The 20,621-nt window shown below is 45.7% G+C and overlaps 1 long non-coding RNA gene across 1 annotated transcript in view; it reads right to left on the bottom strand.

Moving 5' to 3' along the window:
* Window positions 1–20,621, bottom strand: part of LOC144499210 (uncharacterized) — a 313,266-nt gene that overhangs the window by 95,157 nt on the left and 197,488 nt on the right. The window contains exon 2 of the long non-coding RNA XR_013498794.1: window positions 6,419–6,507. This is a non-coding gene — a long non-coding RNA (uncharacterized LOC144499210). The remainder of the gene's footprint in view (window positions 1–6,418; window positions 6,508–20,621) is intronic.

Here is a 20,621-nt window from a genome sequence, read left to right as displayed (position 1 = left end):
TGACTCTGTTCCTTTATGGTTGATTTAAAAAGTAAAAGTTATGGTCTTTAAGCCTGGGTTCCATTCTGGGATCTTCTCGTCCAGTTATAACATCAACTGGGATCATAACATGTATTCCTCTTCTATTGAACTTACTAAAACATTGCAAGGATGAGTTCAAATAATTTCTCAAACCAAAACTAATTGCCAATGCTTTTGTTGCAGTCCCAGTTTGAATGCTTTTGCCTCCATTACACTTGCTGTTGGATCATCCTAAACATTCCCTCGGAATAAAGAGTTTGTTAAAATCGCTCGACCATATGGGGAGATTGCTAGATTTCCTCTCACACCATTAACAAAACTTCAGTCAAGAGCTCAATTTAAATAATCTTGCAGCTCAAAGCCATTGTGCTAAATTCCCATTGTGCGATTTATGTCACTTTGTTTAGCTTACTGAATAATTACAATAAATGAAATAAAATCAGCTTTGAATTATCAGGAATTCAGTGAACTACTACAGCTAAACTTTGGATTCTATTTTACCATTTTGATTCTAAGCGCTGGGCAGACTTGAATCTGGGAGTGTTTCAGATCCGGCTTTTAAACCCATTCTGAGGCACCCCCATACACACTCTGCCTGAAAAAGTATCAGCAATTCCGAATTGCGCTGCAGAAGCCTGTGGGCGGGGCTTACCATGCCCGAAATCCTGCAGCTCCGATCGGCGCCTCCAACTGCGCATGTGCAGAAAAAAAATGATAGAAAGCTGCTCCCCTGTCACATCCCTTCCGGGCCGGATAATGCCTCCCCCTGGCCCCCACAGACATTTCCCCACTCCCACAACATTACTGACCCCCTTATTTCCCCACCTCCCCACCAGCCAGACCGATTGCGGGCCCCTCACCCCTTCCCCCCACCGATCTCAGGCAGAGTGGCAGCAGACCCCCCCTTCCCCCTCACTGATCTCAGGCAGAGTGGCAGCGAGCTCCCCTTCCCCTCTCCCCACCAATCTCAAGCGGAGAGCCGTCGGACACTCGGCACTTATCTCCTCACTAACTGGAGTGCCCAATTCGGACCTTTGCGGACCATGTCTGTTTCGCACCGATTCCGGATGGGCGAACGCAGTGGTAAAGGGGGAAGTGCTGGTAAAGTTGGGCGTGCAGCCCATTAAGTCAATTGAAATGCATGAAAATGCATTTAAATGGCCGTCGTGCCCGGTCCCAATTGCGGCCATTTTCGGGTCTTTGGTAAAGAAGGAACTGGCGCGGAGGCACGTGCGACCACATAACTCGCCTCATGCCCGACTTTACCAAGTTTTTGCTCCTGAAAATGGGCTCAACCTGATGGTAAAATCGGGCCCTTTGTGTTCTGTCGTGTCCTTCAAGTGCTGGGAGACATGTCCAGGAGCTGCATGGGGTTTGATCCCTGATCTAGGCTGGAGTGGATCAGGGACCTTCCTCTGACTCTTACCTGTGGTGCCTTGGGTTGGACCTGCCTCCAGCAGGAGAATTGAGGAAGATGATGAGGTTGTTATGTCTGAGGACAATGTGTTTATTTTAGGGTAAAATTAACAGGGTGATGCAATGACCTGTGCTGAGGTCTGGATGGTTTGATTGTTGAAGGGGCCCCGTGTTTTTTTTTACTGGGAAGAAGATGTAAGGTGTTTACCCTCGGAGACAATGACAACAGCTTGTGTGCTAACAGTGGATAGCGTGGGGTGGGTGGAAGGGCCTAGATTGGCATGTGAGGCCACAGGGGTGGATGGGGGGTCATAGTTTGGCACAGGGAGCATAGAACATAGAACATGACAGCACTAGGAGGACATTTGATTTCACCCTTTAAAAGGCACCATCAGTGGACTAGTGTCCATGATTCCTCTGAAGGGCCGTGAACCACAGCTTTTTAAAATCCTGGACTGACTCCAGGAGAACGGCAGAGGAGCAGGACATGGCTACCTCCACAGTGGAGCCAGCCAGGCTGTGAGTGCCATTCTGGTCTTTGACCAGAACCAGCCTGCAATCATCAAAGGCACTCCTGAAAATCACACAATCTGGAAATGGGGTCCATAATCCCGGAACTGGGACAAACCCAAACACCCTGACTCGGTGAAAATCCAGGCCATTGTCTGAAAGATATCAGGGGAGGAGACGTGGGTGCGATTCTCCCCCAAAAATTCTAAGTGTCGAATTCACATAAAAACTGGAGTGAATCACGTTGGTTTTTTCAGCGGGATTTTCAAAATGAATCTCCCACACTCTGTGCACTGCAGAGTGCATTAGCATAAATCACGCTGAAAATGGGGAGGCAGGGCCTATTCCCGCTGGAGAGGCCGGCAGCATAGTGCTGAGCGGGCCACTGCGCATGCGTCGGCCTGTCTGCGCCGAGAATACTCCCCGCATATGCAGTGACTCTGCTCTGCCACCCCCCCGATCGCTGGTCAGTCCCATGACCCTGCATTGCTGCCCCTCCAACCCCTCCACAGCCCGAACCCGGCCCCCCCGAACATGTCCGGGCCGGCCTTCGCACCACACCTCCCGGCACCTCTGATCTCCTGACTCCCAGCCCCTGGGCATTGGACATTGGCACTTTGCCTCTTGGGCCAGGGGGTCAGGCTGGCACTGCCAAGGTGGCAATGCCCAGCGGGCAACCCCCTACCTCCAACCCTCTTGGGGGGGGGAGGGGCTTGATGGCGTCCCTTCACTCCAGCATGGTCGGGCCACAAGCTCCCCGCAAGAGGAGATTCTAGCAAGCCCGGAGACTTCAGTCCTGGGCCTGCTAATGATATGTAAAATATATTTAAATTGTCATTTACATAAACTATACAGCTCCATACCGATTTCTGGTTAGGATTTGATGGCGCCAGAGGTCTGGCGGCCGGAGACTTGTGGAAGTCGTGCACCCGGCGGGGAACCCATAAAACGGCCTCCGCTTGAGTCTCCCGGCCGGCTGCGCTGGGAAAATCGCCCCCAAAATTCTGTGAGTACAATTATTCCAGTCTGTTGCTTGGCTAGTCTGGCGCACAAGTTCCTGAATGTTAACGAGGAGAACTTTGCAGGATCAATTTGGATTGCATTTGTTGTGTCTCCTGCCTAAGTCAATGCCAGGTGGGTCAGAGTCACTTCATTCTTATTCAATTTCTCTGTCGCAGTTCCTGATAATGAAATGGCTTTGCTCGGCTATTTCAGAGGGCAGCTAAGACTCAATCATATTGCCGTGGGCTTTAGGTGTGGGCCAGAATGCTTCAGCACAGTAAACTTCCTTCCCTGACGGGTCTGAGTGAATCAGATGAGATTTTGCAATAATCCAGTGGCTTTACTGAGTCTAGTCTTTTAGTTTTAGTTGCAGATTAATTTGGTTAACTCAATTTAAATTCTCCAGATGCCATGATGGGATTTGAACTCCAATAACATAGCTGCAGTGCTGCCATTGGATGTCTTGGTCATGTTGCCATTGTTAGTAATTTACTCAGATATTTTCCATATGTTCAACCACTGCACCTTAGATGTAATTCAGTTGAAGTAAAGCTAAGTACTTAGAAATAATATTCCATGGAGTATTCTTCAAAAGCGTGAACCATAGCAATGCACTGACTATTTTAATGGGTTTGCAGTATTCTCTCAAACCCAATTACAAACAGCAGATAATACAGTCGAGAAGAATGGCTAATTTGGTCATTTACATCCATGAAAATAAGAAGTAGGAAGATGGGACTTGGGAGCGATTCTCTCAGCTCACTGCGCTGTTCTAGCAGCGCAACGGGCCAGGAGACATCAGCGGAGGCTATTTAGCGGGCTCCCGCCGGCATCTCCACATCATAGCGGGCTCCCCGCAGGGCACCACGGCCTCCTTGTGTCTCTGGGGGCAGGATTCCGGAGTCACAGCTCCGCACCCGAAATCAGCAGGGAGCTGATGTAAATGGTTAAAGTCTCATTTAAATCCTATTAGCAGGCCCGGGACTGAATTCTCCGGGCCCACGAATAAGATTTAAAACATCCCTTCTTGTCTTCCAGAAAAACTGACTTCAATATTCTCAGTCAACTTCTCAGAATTGACTTTCAAACCCAATTTCTCTTCCCGTGTGTTTTTGCAAGCACACTGTGCTCAACTAAATCTCGGCTTCACACCCGTTCTCAACTCACTCAGCTCCAACACACAGAAGGATAATCTTCTGGACGTACGTTCTACTATTTTTTCTTAGAACTACTTTGGCTTTTCTACTGAGCTGCCTGTCTTCATTCGGCCTCCTAAAGAATCTTCCAGTGGCCTGGGACTTCCATCCTTTCCCTTCCACTGTCTATTTACTCTCTGCTTCAGTGCCTCATAAAGCACTCAGGGATTTCTTTTATGAGACAAACTCTATATAAATGCAAATTGTTATGATTGCTATTAAAATAATAAGCTTTGTGATGCACACTGGCTGGCTTATTAACTGTACCTCAACAATTGTTGCTTCAGTTCGATGTTGACCTTGATAATTCTTCATTGTGATTTCCCTGTTGACAAAGCATTTAAAGGGACGCTGCCTTCAAAAGAGGAATCTTCCTTTCACTTGTAAACAAATAACATGTGACAAATTATGCCGACGTACACTAAATTGCTATTTGCAAGTGTCAGCATTGTAACCAAGATGATGGGTAACTCTTCTCTCTTTACGAACCATCGAATCCCCTTCTATGTAGAAGGAGGCCATTCAGCCCATCAAGTCGGCACCGACTCTCCAAAAGAGCATACCACCCATGTCCAATCCGCCTCACCGGCTCATCTTTGAACTGTGGAAGGAAACTGGAGCACCCGGAGGAAACCCATGCAGACACGGGGATAACGTGCAAACTCTACACAGACCATCACCCAAGGCTGGAATTGAACCTTGGCCCTTGGTGCTGTGAGGCAGCAGTGCTAACTATGGTGCCACCCTTAATAAGAGCAATATATTAGCAAATATTTTCCCAAGAGTACAATCGGAAAGACATTGAAGGAGATTGTCATCGACTTCAGGAAGCGTAAAGGAGAACATGCCCGTGTCTAAATCAATAGGGACGAAGTAGAAAGGGTCGAGAACTTCAAGTTTTTAGGTGTTCAGGTCACCAACAACCTATCCTGGTCCCCCCATGCCGACACTATATTTAAGAAAGCCCACCAACGCCCCTATTTTCTCAGAAGACTAAGGAAATTTGGCATGTCAGCTACGACTCTCACCAACCTTTACAGATGCATCATAGGGTCTATAGGGTATTTTAAGAGACTCCTGGATGAGGACATGGGACTTAATAAGATGGAGGGTTACAGGTAGGCCTAAAAGGTAGGGATATGTTCGGCACAACTTGTGGGGCCGAAGGGCCTGTTTTGTGCTGTAGTTTTTCTATGTTTCTATATTTCTATCATAAAAAGCATTCTTTCTGGTTGTATCACAGCTTGGTATGGCTCCTACTCTGACCAAGACTGCAAGGAACTACAAAAGTTTGTGAATGTAGCCTAATCTATCACACAAACCAGCCTCCCATCCATTGACTCTGCACTTCCCGCTGCCTCAGCAAAGCAGCCAGCATAACTATAGACCCCATGCACCCTGGACATCCTCTCTTCCACCTTCTTCTGTCGGGAAAAGGATTCAAAAGTCTGAGGTCAAGTACCAACCGATTCAAGAACAGCTTCTTCCCTGCTGCTGTCAGACTTTTGAATGGACTTACCTTGCATTAATTTGATCTTTCTCTACGCCCTAGCTATGACTGTAACACTACATTCTGCACTCTCTCATTTCCTTCTCTGTGAACGGTATGCCTTTTCTGTACAGCGTGCAAGAAACAATACTTTTCACTGTACGTTAATACATGTGACAATAATAAATCAAATCAAATCAAATTGTGACATAGACACCAGTGTGGGTGAGAGATGGGATTACAACATTGTGATGCCAACATGAAGCCAATGTATCTATACCAGTCCCAACACACAAGGAATAAAGCCTCACAATTCTCTACCTTAAATACTCTACATCAAGGCATTCGGAAGGAATAATAGATAAGTAAAGAAAAACAAAAAAGCAAAAGGATTGTTTGTTTTGTGGATAATTTTCTGGCAATGGTTTAATGTATTTTTACGGATTAAAGAGTGATTGTATTGTCTCTTTGAATGGGTTTGATTTAAGTTAATTCACCATAAACAAGTCTCTCTGTGCAAACGACCAGAGCTACCCGATAGGAAGACAATCAACAGGAGAATCAGAAGATGACCTCTGTAGAATCAGTGACCTGATCCTCGACAAGATGGGTAGAAGCAAGGAAAAGTGATGCAAAATACTGGCCATGGAAAGCTAAACAGTTTATTCAACATGATTGTTGTTGCCCCAAACACATCTGGATATTCAAATTTTGTGCACAAACTCTTTATCTGTCCTGCCATCCATGAATAGGTTAATTGTAGGAAGGGAAATCAATGAATTACCTTAGTTGTTTTCAGCATTCGAAATGTTAAGCAGCCGCTGGCAATTCCGTTCCGCACACCTGCTCCTGGAGAGCATCAGTCGGTAAAATCTAAACACAAATTAAAAAGAAAATGATTAAAGCAAAGCAAGTGGGAATTTGTAAGAATGCAACATTACTTCAAAGACTATTAAAAAGAAGCCAGTAAGTATTCACACATAATGTAAATGACCTGCGAACATGTCTCTGCCGAATGCTATTCCTGAGCTGACAATTCAGCCAGCCAGTGCTACATACACAATTAGAACGGTCACCATCTGACATCTGCTGGGAAATACTGCTAACCACCTATGAGACCTCAAACTGTAGCTGGAAAAAATAGCATGAATTTAGCAGTGAATCAAGCAATAGCAGCTACATGAAATAGAAAAAAGATCACTGATTCGAACAAACACATTAGCCTATTGAAGACACAATTATGAAATAAATCATAGAATCATAGAATCATACAGTGCAGAAGAGGCCCTTCAGCCCATCGAGTCTGCATCGGCACATTAGAAGCACCTGAACTCCCACCTAATCCCATCTGCCAGCAGTTGTCGCATAGCCCTGAATGTTATATGATGTGCCAAGTGCTCATCCAGATACTTTTTAAAGGATGTGAGGCAACCCGCCTTTACCACCCTCCTAGGAAGCACATAAAATAAAGTTTCCTTTCTCTGGGAGAAGAATGACCTGTTAGCAGTAAGAACAAAGGTAGCACGGTGGCACAGTGGTTAGCACTGCTGCCTCACAGCACGAGGGACCCGGGTTCAATTCCCGGCTTGGGTCACTGTCTGTAGTTTGCACGTTCTTCCGATGTCTGCATGGCTTTCCTCCGGGTGCTCTGGTTTCCTCCCACAGTCTGAAAGACGTGCTAGTTAGGTGCATTGGCCATACTTAATTCTCCCTCAGTGTACCCGAACAGGTGCCGGAGTGTGGCGACTAGCGGATTTTCACAGTATCTTCATTGCAGTCTTAATGTAAGCCTACTTGTGACACTAATAAATAAACTTTAACAAAGAGTTATATCGTATCTCTAGTGGGAAATGTGTCAAAGTGCTTCACAGAAGCAAAATTAGGCAAACAAAAATCACTGTTACTCTGAATATATCCTTCAATAGCCCAAAGAATCTTGTCAACAACGTAATCTTTAAGGAGGATCTTAAAGGAACAGAGAGAGGTTTGGGGAGGCACTGTCTTCTCGAACTCAGGAGCCAGATAGCTGAAGGCCTGGCAGCCAAGGCTGGCCTAATGGGAATGGGGGTCAAATTTGGAGGAGCACAGAACTCAGTGTATGATAGGCTAGAGATAGCAGAAACCAAAAGAGAAAATGTTGGAAAATCTCAGCAGGTCTGGCAGCATCTGTAAGGAGAGGAAAAAAGAGCTGATGTTTCTAGTCCAGATGACCCTTTGTCAAAGCTTTCTCTTCTGGTTTAAGATTCCAGCATCCACAGTAATTTGCTTTTATCGAGGGATAGCAGACTCTGAGAATGAACTGAAACTTATGCAGGAATAAGGATGGGACGCCAACATCGAAATAGACCAGCTTGGAGCATTTCAGTGACGGAGGTAGGGGTGTAGACAGTGATCTGGTAAAGGCAGGGTGTTGTGGGGTTGAAAGCTTAACTTGGGCTTGAACTTTTGCAAATTCACAAGCACTCTGTGCCGAAGCTAAAATGGTGTCAGAACCCAATTCTGGAGGTGCCACCTAAGAACCTGACACATATGGGAGTGGGATGTATTTCCCCATTGACTCTGTCTACACTTCCCGCTGCCTCAGCAAAACAACCAGCATAATTAAGGACCCCACGCACCCCGGACATTCTCTCTTCCACCTTCGTCCGTCGGGAAAAAGACACAAAAGTCTGAGGTCACGAACCAACCGACTCAAGAACAGCTTCTTCCCTGCTGCTGTCAGACTTTTGAATGGACTTACCTTGCATTAAGTTGATCTTTCTCTGCACCCTAGCTATGACTGTAACACTACATTCTGCACTCTCTCCTTTCTTTCACTATGAATGGTATGCCTTGTCTGTATAGCGCACAAGAAACAATACTTTTCACTGTATGTTAATACATGTGACAATAATAAATCAAATCAAATCAAAGATGCAGCTGTCTTCATAACGAAGCAATTTCTCATGACTTCAATTTCTAAAAGCCGACTTGTGGGCTTTAGCCATTTGAGGGAGTTAGTTCGTGAGTTTAATTATTAGTCACAAGTAAGGCTTACATTAACATTGCAATGAAGTTACTGTGAAATTCCCCTTGTCACCACACTCCGGCGCCTGTTCGGGTCAATGTACCTAACCAGCACGTCTTTCAGACTGTGGGAGGAAACCGGAGCACCCGGAGGAAACCCACGCAGACATGGGGAGAACATGCAAATTCCACAAAGGCAGTGACCCAAGCCAGGAATCAAACCCGGGACCCTGGCGCTGTGAGGCAGCAGTGCTAACCACCTGTGCCACTGTGCTGGAAAGTGTGGAACCAAGTGTAGTTCTTTGGAAAGATACACTTTTGGGAGAATGAGTTTCTCTTTTGACAACTGTCAAGTTGTCAACTCATTTAAATCCCCAGGCCCTTTAAATCGTTGCAATAAAATCATCCGGCCTGTTGAAGTTGAAATAAATTAGTGCATGCTATTTCACTGTTTGTTGACACAAGGGTCAGTGCTGCTTTTGCAACTTTCATTGTTACAGTGGGGGTGGAGAGGTTGTAAAATGATGGATCAAAGTGGTTAAGTCATTATGAAGGGATTAGATGACTTTGATATGGGACGATGAATGCAAATGCTTGTGTTTATAAGGGATTAAGTATTTGAGCATATTGAAAGAGTGTTCACCAATGAGTGTTTTTTTAATTGTAAAATCTGTCGTACATATTTAGAAATCTACTATATTCCAACTCACTGTGGCTTCTGAGATCTACCTTTGTGCATCCTGGGGGAGTTGGCATAAAGGTTATGAGACGCCATGGGGAGGATCGAGGAGCATAGGTTATCATAGAGGACATGTGGCATGATGAGGATTGCGTTAGGGGCATGATGTGGCATGAGTTGGTTGCCTTTGCATTTTATTTTGGAGACACCATTAGTGCCCACCGGAAATCCAGAAATGAAAGCACAAACATTCGGATCATTTTTTCCTGAGTTGAGTTTATGCTGTCACCTGCTCTGGACACATCTGTTGTTTCTGTTTCTTTTCTTGCTCATCACTATTGCCTTCACACTTTTAAAAAATTCATTCCTGGGACATGGGTGTCTCTGGCTGGCCACCATTTATGCCCATCTCTAGTTGGCCTAACAGCAGTTGAGAGTCAACCACCTTATGGTGGGTCTGGAGTCACATGTCAGCCAGACCGGGTAAGGATGGCAGATTTCCTTCCCTAAAGGACATTAATGAACCAGATGGGTTTTTCCGACAACCGACAATGGTTTCATGGTCATCAGTAGATTCTTAATTCCAGACATTCTTTATTGAATCCCATGGCAAGTTCGAATCCAGGTCCTCAGAACATTAGCTGGGTTTCTGGATTAATAGCCCATTGATCACCTCCTCAGGCTAATTCTTTTGCCACTGAATCGCTCCTGACTTTCACCCAAACGCAGGCCTTCCTTTTGTCCTTGCCCCTGACACACACCATCCCTCCCCTCACCCCCACAACTCCACTTTGCTCAAAACCTATCAAATTCTCTACCAAAGATAAAAGCAAATGCTGTGGCGAAGGGTCACCCTGACTCAAAACTTTGGCTGTATTCTCTTTCTCCACAGATGCTGTCGGACCTGCTGAGATTTTCCAGTATTCCCTGTTTCTGGTTCAGAATGTCTTAGTTACTCTACTTCTGATGAAAGGTCAGGTCTGAAATATTGACTCTGTCTCTCCACAGATCCTGCCATAACTAAGGGTCCGATTTTACCATCAGGTTGCGCCCTTTTTTGGGCGCAAAAACTTGGTAAAGTCGGGCATGAGGTGAGTAGCGCGATCCGCGCCCGCCTCCTCGCCGGTTCCCCCTTTAACAAGGCCCGAAAATGGCCATGATCGGGTCTGCACCCGAAACAGGCACTACATCCATTTAAATGTATTTGCATGCATTTAAATTGACTTAATGGGCTGCACGCCCAACCAAGGCACATCCCCCTTTACCGCTGCGTTTGCCCATCCAGAATTGGGGCGAAACAGACATACTCCACAAAAGTCCGATTCAGGCGCTCCAGTTAGTGAGGAGGTAAGTGCCGAGTGTCCGATGGCTCTCTGCTTGAGATCGATGTTGTGGGGGTGGGGCAATGTCTGTGGGGGCCGGGGGAGGTATTATCCGGCCCAGGAGGGATGTGGCAGGGGGCTGTTATTCCATCATTTTTTTTCTGCACATGCACAGTTGGAGGCCGATCAGAGCTGCAGGATTTTGGGTGCATTAAGCCCCATCCACAGGCTTGGGCAGCACGATTCGGAATTGCTGATATCTTTTCAGGCAGAGTGCGTATGGGGCACCTGAGGACGGGTCTAAAAGTCGGATCTGGAACATTCCCAGTTTCAAGTCGCCCAGCACTTAGAATCAAAATGATAAAATAGGGCCCCAAGAGTGAGATGGTGCTATCGTGGTAACATCACTGGACTAGTAATTCAGCATGTGGAGATGCCGGCATTGGACTAATGGCATTTGCTACCAAATAAACCTGTTGGACTTTAACCTGGTGTTGTTAAAACTCTTACCAGTAATTCAGCCCCGGGATAACGCCCTGGGGACATGGGTTCAAATCTCACGATGACAGCTGGTGGAATTTCAATTTAATCTTTGAAAATATATCTGGAATATAAGGCCAGTCTCAGTAATGATGACCATGAAACTATCATTGATTGTTGTCAAATCCATCTGGTTCACTCATGTCTTTCCAGGAGGGAAATCTGCCGTCTTTACCTGGTTTGGCCTACACGTGACTCCAGACCCACATCAATGATAATGATTCTTAATTGCCCTCTGAAATAGCCCAGCCAGTCATTCAGTTCAAGGGCAATTGGGGATGGACAAGAAACCATACAATCATAGAATCCTGCAGTGTAGAAGGAGGTCATTCGGCCCATTGAATCTGCACCAAACATAATCCCACCCAGGCCCTATTCCCATAACTCCATACTTTTACCCTGCCAATCCCCCTGATACTCGGGTCAATTTAGCCTGGCCAATCAACCTAACCCGCACATCTTTGGACTGTGGGAGGAAACCGGAGCACCCGGAGGAAACCCACGCAGACACGGGGAGTGACCTAAGCAGGGAATCAAACCGGGTATCTGGCGCTGTGTGGCAGCTGTGCTAACCACTGTGCCACTGGGCCTTGCCGGCGACACCCACCTGGCATCAAATGATAAAAAAGTTTGATTGTTTCCAGCATTATCTGTTTTTATTACAGTAACATATCCTTATTGATTCATAAATATGGGCATCGCTGGTAAAGGCCACCAATTATTATTCATCCCCAGTTAATCTAAGGTGGGGCTGGGTAGCAACTTCATTCAACTGGGTATGCCAATCGGCCACATCAGAGGGTTATTGAAAATCATCCATATTGCTATTAGACTGCAGGCAACAAATGTCAAAACTGGGTAAGGATGGAAGCTTTCTTTCCTTATCTGACATTAGTGAAGCAGTTGGGGCGGCACAGTGGCACAGTGGTTAGCACTGTTGCCTCACAGTGCCAGGGACCCGGGTTCGATTCTGGCCCCAGGTCACTGTCTGTGTGGAGTCTGCATGTTCTCCCCATGTCTGTGTGGGTTTCCTCTGCGTGTCCCGGTTTCCTCCCATAGTCCAAAGATGTGCGGGTTAGGTTGACTGGCCATGCTAAATTGACCCGAGTGTCAGGGGGATTGGCAGGGTAAATATGTGGGGTTACGGGAATAGGGCCTGGGTGGGATTGCAGTCGGTGCAGACTTGATGAGCCAAATGGCCTCCTTCTGCACTGTAGGGATTCTACGATTCGATGGGTTTTTTTTCACAACAATCTCACAGTTCCATGGTGGACGTGGAGAGGATGTTTCCACTAGTAGCAAAAAACTAGGACCAGAGGGCACAACCTCAGGCTAAAGGGATGATCCTTTAAAACAGAGATGAGGAGGAATTTCTTCAGCGAGAGAGTGGTGAATCTGTGGAACTCTTTACCACAGAAGGCTGTGGAGGTCAGGTCATTGAGTGTCCTTGAGACAGAGACAGATAGGTTCTTGATTAATAAGGGGATCAGGGGTTATGGGGAAAAGGCAGGAGAGTGGGGATAATAAAAATATCAGCCATGATTGAATGGCAGAGCAGACTCGATGGGCCGAGTGGCCTAATTCTGCTCCTTTGTCTTATGGTCTTATGGTTTAATTTCACTGACAATAACTCATCTCCAGATTTTCAAAACTAAATTCAAATTCTCAAGCTGCTGTGGTGAAACTCACATTACTCCCAGCTTTTCACCTGGGAAGCTTTTGGGAAACATTAGTGATTAAACTGGATAATAATGTGACAAAATCACCGCTAATTACATAAAATAATGAGAAATTATTGCTTCTAATGAGATAGCAACGAACAAAAATTTAGGATGAATGGGTTGTCTACTCCGATGTGTCAATGTACAGACAGTCAATAATAACTCAGCTGATACACAATACCTGAGCATCAGAAATCCCCCGAGGAAAGACACAAATGTGGAAATCTCAAAACATTTAACCGGCTCAGAGATAGATACCAAATTAATCTGAAGAATTGTAAAATGATATATTCTGTTTGAAAAAAATACCAAATTGATTTCCAAATAAAGAGGCATGATTAATGAAGGTCAATCAGAAACAAAGGGGGTGATCTTAGAAATAAATTCTATGTGCCAAACAAACGTGACAACGAGAAAGAAACATGCTGTTTTTTGGGGTAAGTTAAGAATGGAATCTTGCCTCACTGTCAAAAAAGAATGAAGTAGGATCTGTTTTCCACCAGTAGGGGGAGGGGTAGGGTCAAAGCCCACCCGGCAGTTGGCAGCAGAGGGCACCATTGCGCATGTGCAGATTTCTGTATTCTGTGAACACAGAGATCTGTCATTCACTGCCTCCCGCAGTTATAACTGGCCTTCATGGCTGATTTCCTCCCCCTCCCTCCCCCCCCCCAGCTAACGCGGGGCTCTGTGGCCGACCCCCCCTGGCCGAACCAATCGACCCCCAACCTGGACCAATCACCACCTGCCCGCCACCCCCTTTCCTCACGTTCCCCCCCCCCACTCTACACCCCGTATGGGCCATCCGATCCCCCCATCCCTGCACTGGGCACCCACACTACTGCAGGGCTCTGGGTCAGACCCTCCTCCCCCACCCATTCCACACACAGACCGGACGGTCGCCAGTTCCAGAGTGTGCAGCACGACGCCCCCTCCCCCCCATCTAATATCCGGGGGTTTGGGGATGTAGGAGGAATCCTGGGGGCGAGGTGTGCATGGTTGTGGGTCTATGCACATAATTACCCAGAAGTTGGAGGCATAGATCGGGTGGACTCTCAGAGGCTTTTTCCCAGGGTGGAAATGTCTGCTACGAGAGGACACGGGTTTAGGGTGCTGGGGGGTAGGTACAGGGGAGATGTTAGGGGTAAGCTTTTCACACAGAGGGTGGTGGGCGAGTGGAATCGGCTACCGTCAGTGATGGTGGATAGGGTCTTTTAAGAGACTCCTGGATGAGTACATGGAGCGTAATAGGATGGAGGGTTATAGGTAGGTCTAGAAGGTAGGGATGTGTACGGCACAACTTGTGGACCAAAGGGCCTGTTTGTGCTGTAGTTTTTCTATGTTCTATGTTCTAATATTGTAGCTTCCTCAAGAAAAACTCTTTTAAAATAAAGAAAGACTGACGGGGAGAAATCCAATGACCTTGGGAACTACTGTGGACCTTACAGGGCAGGTGAGGACCAGACACTTTGTAAGTCTGGGCCAAAGGGTAAAAATTGTGTTACTTTGTGTGCCGCCAACGGAACAGCAATAAACAAAGGGACATAAACAAGTTGAACGCAATCACCTGTCATTCCCATCCCATCTGTTAATAAAAGAATTGTGCGATATTTCTGTGCACATACTTGGATGCGAGGCATGAATAATTGATCACTCACCCTGTACTGCTTCCCTGTAGCTGCTGTCATGAACAGGTGTAATCGTATGGGCATAAAATGTTCTGCATACAGATTATGAAGCTCATTAGAGGCCTGAGTCTGGCATTTACATCTTTGGTGATCAGGAACAGAACATTTAACATATGTTAACAGGTTATTTTTTAACTTTAAACAGCATGCTCAACTTGCCAATATAACTCATTCCAAAATGATTATTTTTGTTAATATTTTCCAGGATGTCCCCAGAATGAAATGGAGGGAACATTATTGCTCATTATTTTACCATGGGCTATCAGTGGAACATTAGATTCTTGTGATTATCTTACAGGATATTACAGCATTTGAAGGATTCCAATTATACTATGAACCATGAGGCTGAAAATTTAAATGGTTCATTAATGTCATCTGATCTATTACAATGAACGTGAAGTATTAGCAACACATTGGTTTTAAATAATGCATACTATTCCCTTTCAAATCTATTATTGAAAAGAGAGAATTGGAGAATATTGCAGACGATATAATCCCCAAAAGCAAACTGAGTAAATGGGTTTGAGTTCACTGTACCCCCCCCAACATTTTATTTTCCTTTATTTGGCAGCCACTGGCAGAATGAATGCCAAATGTCACCATGTTCCATGTCCTGGTGCTCCACAGCGTTCACATAAGAGGATTATCAACGGTGGAGTCATTACTGAGAATGAATTACCAGGGCAATTCCATATCCTGCATCAACAGATGCAGAATACAGGATTGCAACAAAAAGAAGACCATTCAACTCATCAAGGTAACATTTCAGGATCTCTTGTTTATTTTTCAACCAACTGGTTCCCAAAACCCATGTTGCATTTACCTCTTCCTGAATCAGGACTCAAGTTAATTCCCACTGGCTTCGACCAAGCTTGCGTATGAGGAACGGTTGAGGATTCTGGGTCTGTACTAGTTGGAGTTTAGAAGGATGAGGGGGGATCTTATTGAAACTTACAGGATACTGCGAGGCTTGGATAGAGTGGACGTGGAGAGGGTGTTTCCACTAGTAGGAAAAACTAGAACCAGAGGGCACAACCTCAGGCTAAAGGGACGATCCTTTAAAACAGAGATGAGGAGGAATTTCTTCAGCCAAAGAGTGGTGAATCTGTGGAACTCTTTGCCGCAGAAGGCTGTGGAGGTCAGGTCATTGAGTGTCTTTAAGACAGAGATAGATGGGTTTTTGATTGATAAGGGGATCAGGGGTTATGGGGAAAAGGCAGGAGAATGGGGATGAGAAAAAAAATCAGCTACGGTTGAATGGCGGAGCAGACTCGATGGGCCGAGTGGCCTAATTCTGCTGCTATGTCTTAAGGTCTTATGGTCAAATGCAATCAACAGCATTGACTTTGTGTTCAAAAGATGTGTGGGTTAGCTGGATTAGCCATGGAAAATGCCCGGGGTTATGGGGATAAAGCAAGGGTTGGGCCTGGCTAAGATGCTCTTTCAGAGGGTCGGTGTAAATCTGATGGGCTGAACGGCCTCCTTCTGCATTGATTCTAAACTCCCCATCATCAAGATAGAAATGGATCAATGTATAAAGTCATTATTCAGAAAGATCCAGCCTTTGCTTATTCAATAAAGTAATATCTCACTTTGTTTAGTAATCTCCTTCTCATGATACAATGACTAAGATACTGGTTTCACAGTTCAACTGAGGAGAAATCTGACAACTACCAAATCTCTTAGAGCCCTCACCAACATTCGGGAAATATTGGATATGTCATCCCGAAGCTCAGACAGCAAACCAGTGGCAGGAGAAAAGAAAATCTTCCCTGATTATCATTCACTTAGCGTCTCTTGGTTTCAGCCAGAATCTCTTTCAATAGTTTAAAGTTTATTTATCAGTCACAAGTAAGACTTACATTAACACTGCAATGAAGTTACTGTGAAATTCCCCTAGTCGCCACACTCCAGCACCTGTTCGGGTCAATGCACCCTAACCAGCACGTCTTTCAGACTGTGGGAGGAAATTGGAGCACCCGGAGGAAACCCACGCAGACATGGGGAGAACGTGCAGACTCCACACAGAAAGTGAACCCGGGACCCTGGCGCTGTGAGGCAGCAGTGCTAACCACTCTACCACCATGCTTTCCCTCTGAAAAGGTCCACAATTACTCTTTTACTCCGAGTTCATTTCTATTCTTCTGTGCATCTTAAATATTTTCACTCTTTCCTTTTGGTTTGCTGCTGTTCTTAACTCCGGGATAACTATTTCAGTTCAAGTTCCAATGATGTAAATTGCTAATGGTGTCTCATGGAGCGTGCAGGCTGGAAAATCAGAGCCTCAATTTTGTGTGCGCATCATCAGCAGGCCCGGAATGGCCGCAATTTCCATTTCTGGCTACAGTTCAATGTTGGTGCACTAATTCAGAGCCCCCATTGTGAAACGCAGCCAGACACAGGCTCAGCACTGCTGGCAGGGCAGGAGCTTGCCGGGAACAAATTGGGGGATTTAAATCGAGCAGAGATAGCTCCCCGAAAGCTGACAGGAATCAGTGAGGAGCCTCAAGGAGCTATCCAGGAGAAAATCGAACATTCAGCAGCAGTTACAGTCTCAGCGCCCACTGGGGCATGCCAACCAAGAGGGTCATGCCCCTGCCACTCGGATTCTAGTGTGGAGGCAGTGAGTGCCAGGCAGGACATCCTGATGCCATGGGATGACAAGAGGAGGTCACTCCATCAAACTAAGAAGGCCTGGGCAGAGGTGGCAGCAGAGGTCAGCGGGCACAACGTGGTGTCATGCATCTTGGTACGGTGCCAGTAAAGGGTTCAATAATCTTCTGCAGCCCCCTGTGACTGAGCTCCCCCTACAGCTCTCTTCCTGTGATGTTGCCTGTGGAAGCCTGGCCTCCTCGCCCTTCAATCCCTCTCTCACCCCACAGAGATTCCACACCCGCCCCACAAACCCCACATTTGTTGAAGTGTAGTTGGCACTGCCCCGTGCATGAAGGCTGTGATGGGCAAAAAATGCCCCAACAGTGTGGTAAAACCAAAAGGGTCCTCAGAACAAATCTAACAAATACTTGAGAAGAAACCACAGGCAAAGGAACAAAACCTGAGCAATATTGCAGCAACAAACTCTCACCTGAACTCCAAACAACTGAAACAACCAATGTTCCTACCAACTTTTATCCTGCCCTTGGGATGTGAAATGTAAAAGTATTGGGCTGATCCATGTTGCCAAGGGCTAAATCGCAGGGGCAACATAAAATTGGAGTTAGGTTGCTGATGGGCTTAATTGTCCCTTTAACAGTTGGCAGACAAGCTTCCAACTCCAGCGTGTGTCCATCGACAATAATATCATGGGAGTGCGTGATGATTACAGGATACGCGCTCGGTGTCTACTCATGATACTTTACACTGTTTCAGGTCAGGTACACACCTGCTACCGCCACTAAAACTCTGGCCCATGTCTGTGACCTTCAGAACTGCATTCTTTCAGTGCCCCTCCAATGATGTTCTTAGATTTATGAAAGGGAAATCATGCCTGACGAATCTACTGAAATTCTTTGAGGATGTAACCAGTCGAGTTCACCAAGGAGAACCAGTGGATGTGAGCAAAGAACAAAGAACAAGGAAAATTACAGCACAGGAACAGGCCCTTCGGCCCTCCAAGCCTGCACCGACCGTGCTGCCTGACTTAACTAAAACCCCCAACCTTTCCGGGGACCATATCCCTCTATTCCCATCCTATTCATGTATTTGTCAAGATGCCCCTTAAAAGTCACTATCGTATCCGCTTCCACTACCTCCCCCAGCAACGAGTTCCAGGCACCCACTACTCTCGGTGTAAAAAATTTGCCTCGTACATCTCCTTTAAACCTTGCCCCTCGCACCTTAAACCTGTGCCCCCTAGTAATTGATTCTTCCACCCTGGAAAAAATGCTTCTGACTATCCACTCTGTCCATGCCTCTCATAATCTTGTAGACTTCTATCAGGTTGCCCCTCAACCTCTGTTGTTTCAGTGAGAATAAACCAAGTTTCTCCAACCTCTCCTCATAGCTAATGCCTTCCATACCAGGCAACATCCTGGTAAATCTTTTCTGTACCCTCTCCAAAGCCTCTACATCCTTCTGGTAGTGTGGCAACCAGAATTGAACACTATATTCCAAGTGCAGCCTAACTAAGGTTCTATAAAGCTGCAACATGACTTGCCAATTTTTAAACTCAATGCCCTGGTTGATGAAGGCAAGCATGCCGTATGCCATATGTGGTTTATTTAGACTTTCAGAAGGCTTTTGACAAGGTCTCACATAACAGACTACTATGTAAAGTTAAAGCACATGGGATTGTAGATAATGCCTTGAGATGGATAGAAAGCTGGTTAGCAGATAAAAAGCAAAGAGTTGGCATAAATGGGTCTTTTTCTAATTGGCAGTCAGTGACTAGTGGGGTTGCGCAGGGATCTGTGCTAGGACCCCAACTGTTCACAATATACATTAATGATTTGGAAGAGGGAACTGAATGTATTATCTCCAAATTTGCAGATGATACAAAGTTGGGTGGGAGGAGGATGCAGAGATGCTTCAGCATGATTTGGACAGGGTGAGTGTGTGGGCATCTGCATGGCAGGTGCAGTATAATGTGGATAAATGTGAGGTTATCCACTTTAGTAGCAATAATAGGAATACGGATTATCATTTGCATGGGTGTAAATTGAGAGAAGTCGATACTCAGCAAGACCTTGGAGTCCCTGTGTATCAGTTGCTGAAAGTAAGCGTGCAGGTGCAGCAGGCAGTAAGGAAGGCAAATGGCATGTTGGCCTTCATAGCGAGAGGATTTGAGTATAGGGATAGGGATGTTTTGCTGCAATTGTATAGGGTGTTGGTGAGGCCACATCTGGAGTATTGTGTGCAGCTTTGGTGTCCTTATCTGAGAAAGGGTGTCCTTGCTACAGAGGGAGTAAAGCAAAGGTTTTGCAGGCTGATTCCTAGGATGGCAGGTCTGTCATATGAGGAGAGACTAAGTCAGTTAGAATTATTTTCACTGGAGTTTAGAAGAATGAGAGGGGTCTCATAGAAACTTATAAAATTCTAACAGGGTTAGACAGGTTAGATTCAGAAAGAATGTTCCCGATGGTGGGGGAGTCCAGAACTAGGGGTTATTGTCTGAGGATAAAGGGTAAACATTTTAGAACTGAGGTGAGGAGAAATTTCTTCACCCTGATAGTGGTGAATGTGTGGAATTCACTCCTGCAGAATGTAGTTGAGGCCAAAACATTGTCTGATTTCAAGAAGATTAGATATAGCTCTTGGGCTAAAGGGATTTAAAAAAAATTCATTCATGGGACATGGGTGTCGCTGGCTGACCAGAATTTATTGCCCATCCCTAGTTGCCCGAGGGCAGTTGAAAGTCAACTACATTGCTTTGGCTCTGGAGTCACATGTAGGCCAGACCAGTAAAGACAGCAGATTTCCTTCCCTAAAGGACATTAGTGAACGAGATGGTTTTTTGTGACAATTGGCAATGGTTTCATGGTCACCTGTAGATTCTTAATTTCAGATATTTTTTATTGAATTCAGATTCCACCATCTGCTTTGGATGGATTTGAACCCGGGTCCCCAGAACATTAGCTCAGTTTCTGGATTAATAGTATGGCGATAATACCACTAGACCATCACTTCCTAGACCAAGGGATATTATTGAAATCGGTGATCAGCCATGATCAAAATGAATGACAGAGCAGGCTCGAAGGGCCGAATGGCCTCCTCCTGTTTCTAGTTTTGATGTTTCTGAAAAAGATGCAGCTGGAACAAACTTCATTTTCTTTCAAAGTGAAAAATGTGCAGTTGTCTCTTCCATCAAATTCTCTGACATTAAGCCAGGCTTCACCCAAAATACATGCTTTCCCCGTGAAAACTGACTGGTGAATATTTAACAGTGAAGTGGGCTCAGTCAACCTTTCAGCTTTTCAGTGCATTCAGTTACCCTTTTCCACACGTTTCTCCATGCTTCAGATGATTTTGTCACATAAGCCACGAAGTTTGGATTTCAGATGTTGTGCCCCTTAATCTTCATTATTTTGTTTTTACT

This window comes from Mustelus asterias, chromosome 9 (assembly GCF_964213995.1).
Source record: "Mustelus asterias chromosome 9, sMusAst1.hap1.1, whole genome shotgun sequence".
NCBI lineage: Eukaryota > Metazoa > Chordata > Chondrichthyes > Carcharhiniformes > Triakidae > Mustelus > Mustelus asterias.
The sequence above is the reverse complement of the archived record's forward strand: the minus strand, read 5'-3'. Positions and strand labels throughout refer to the sequence as shown.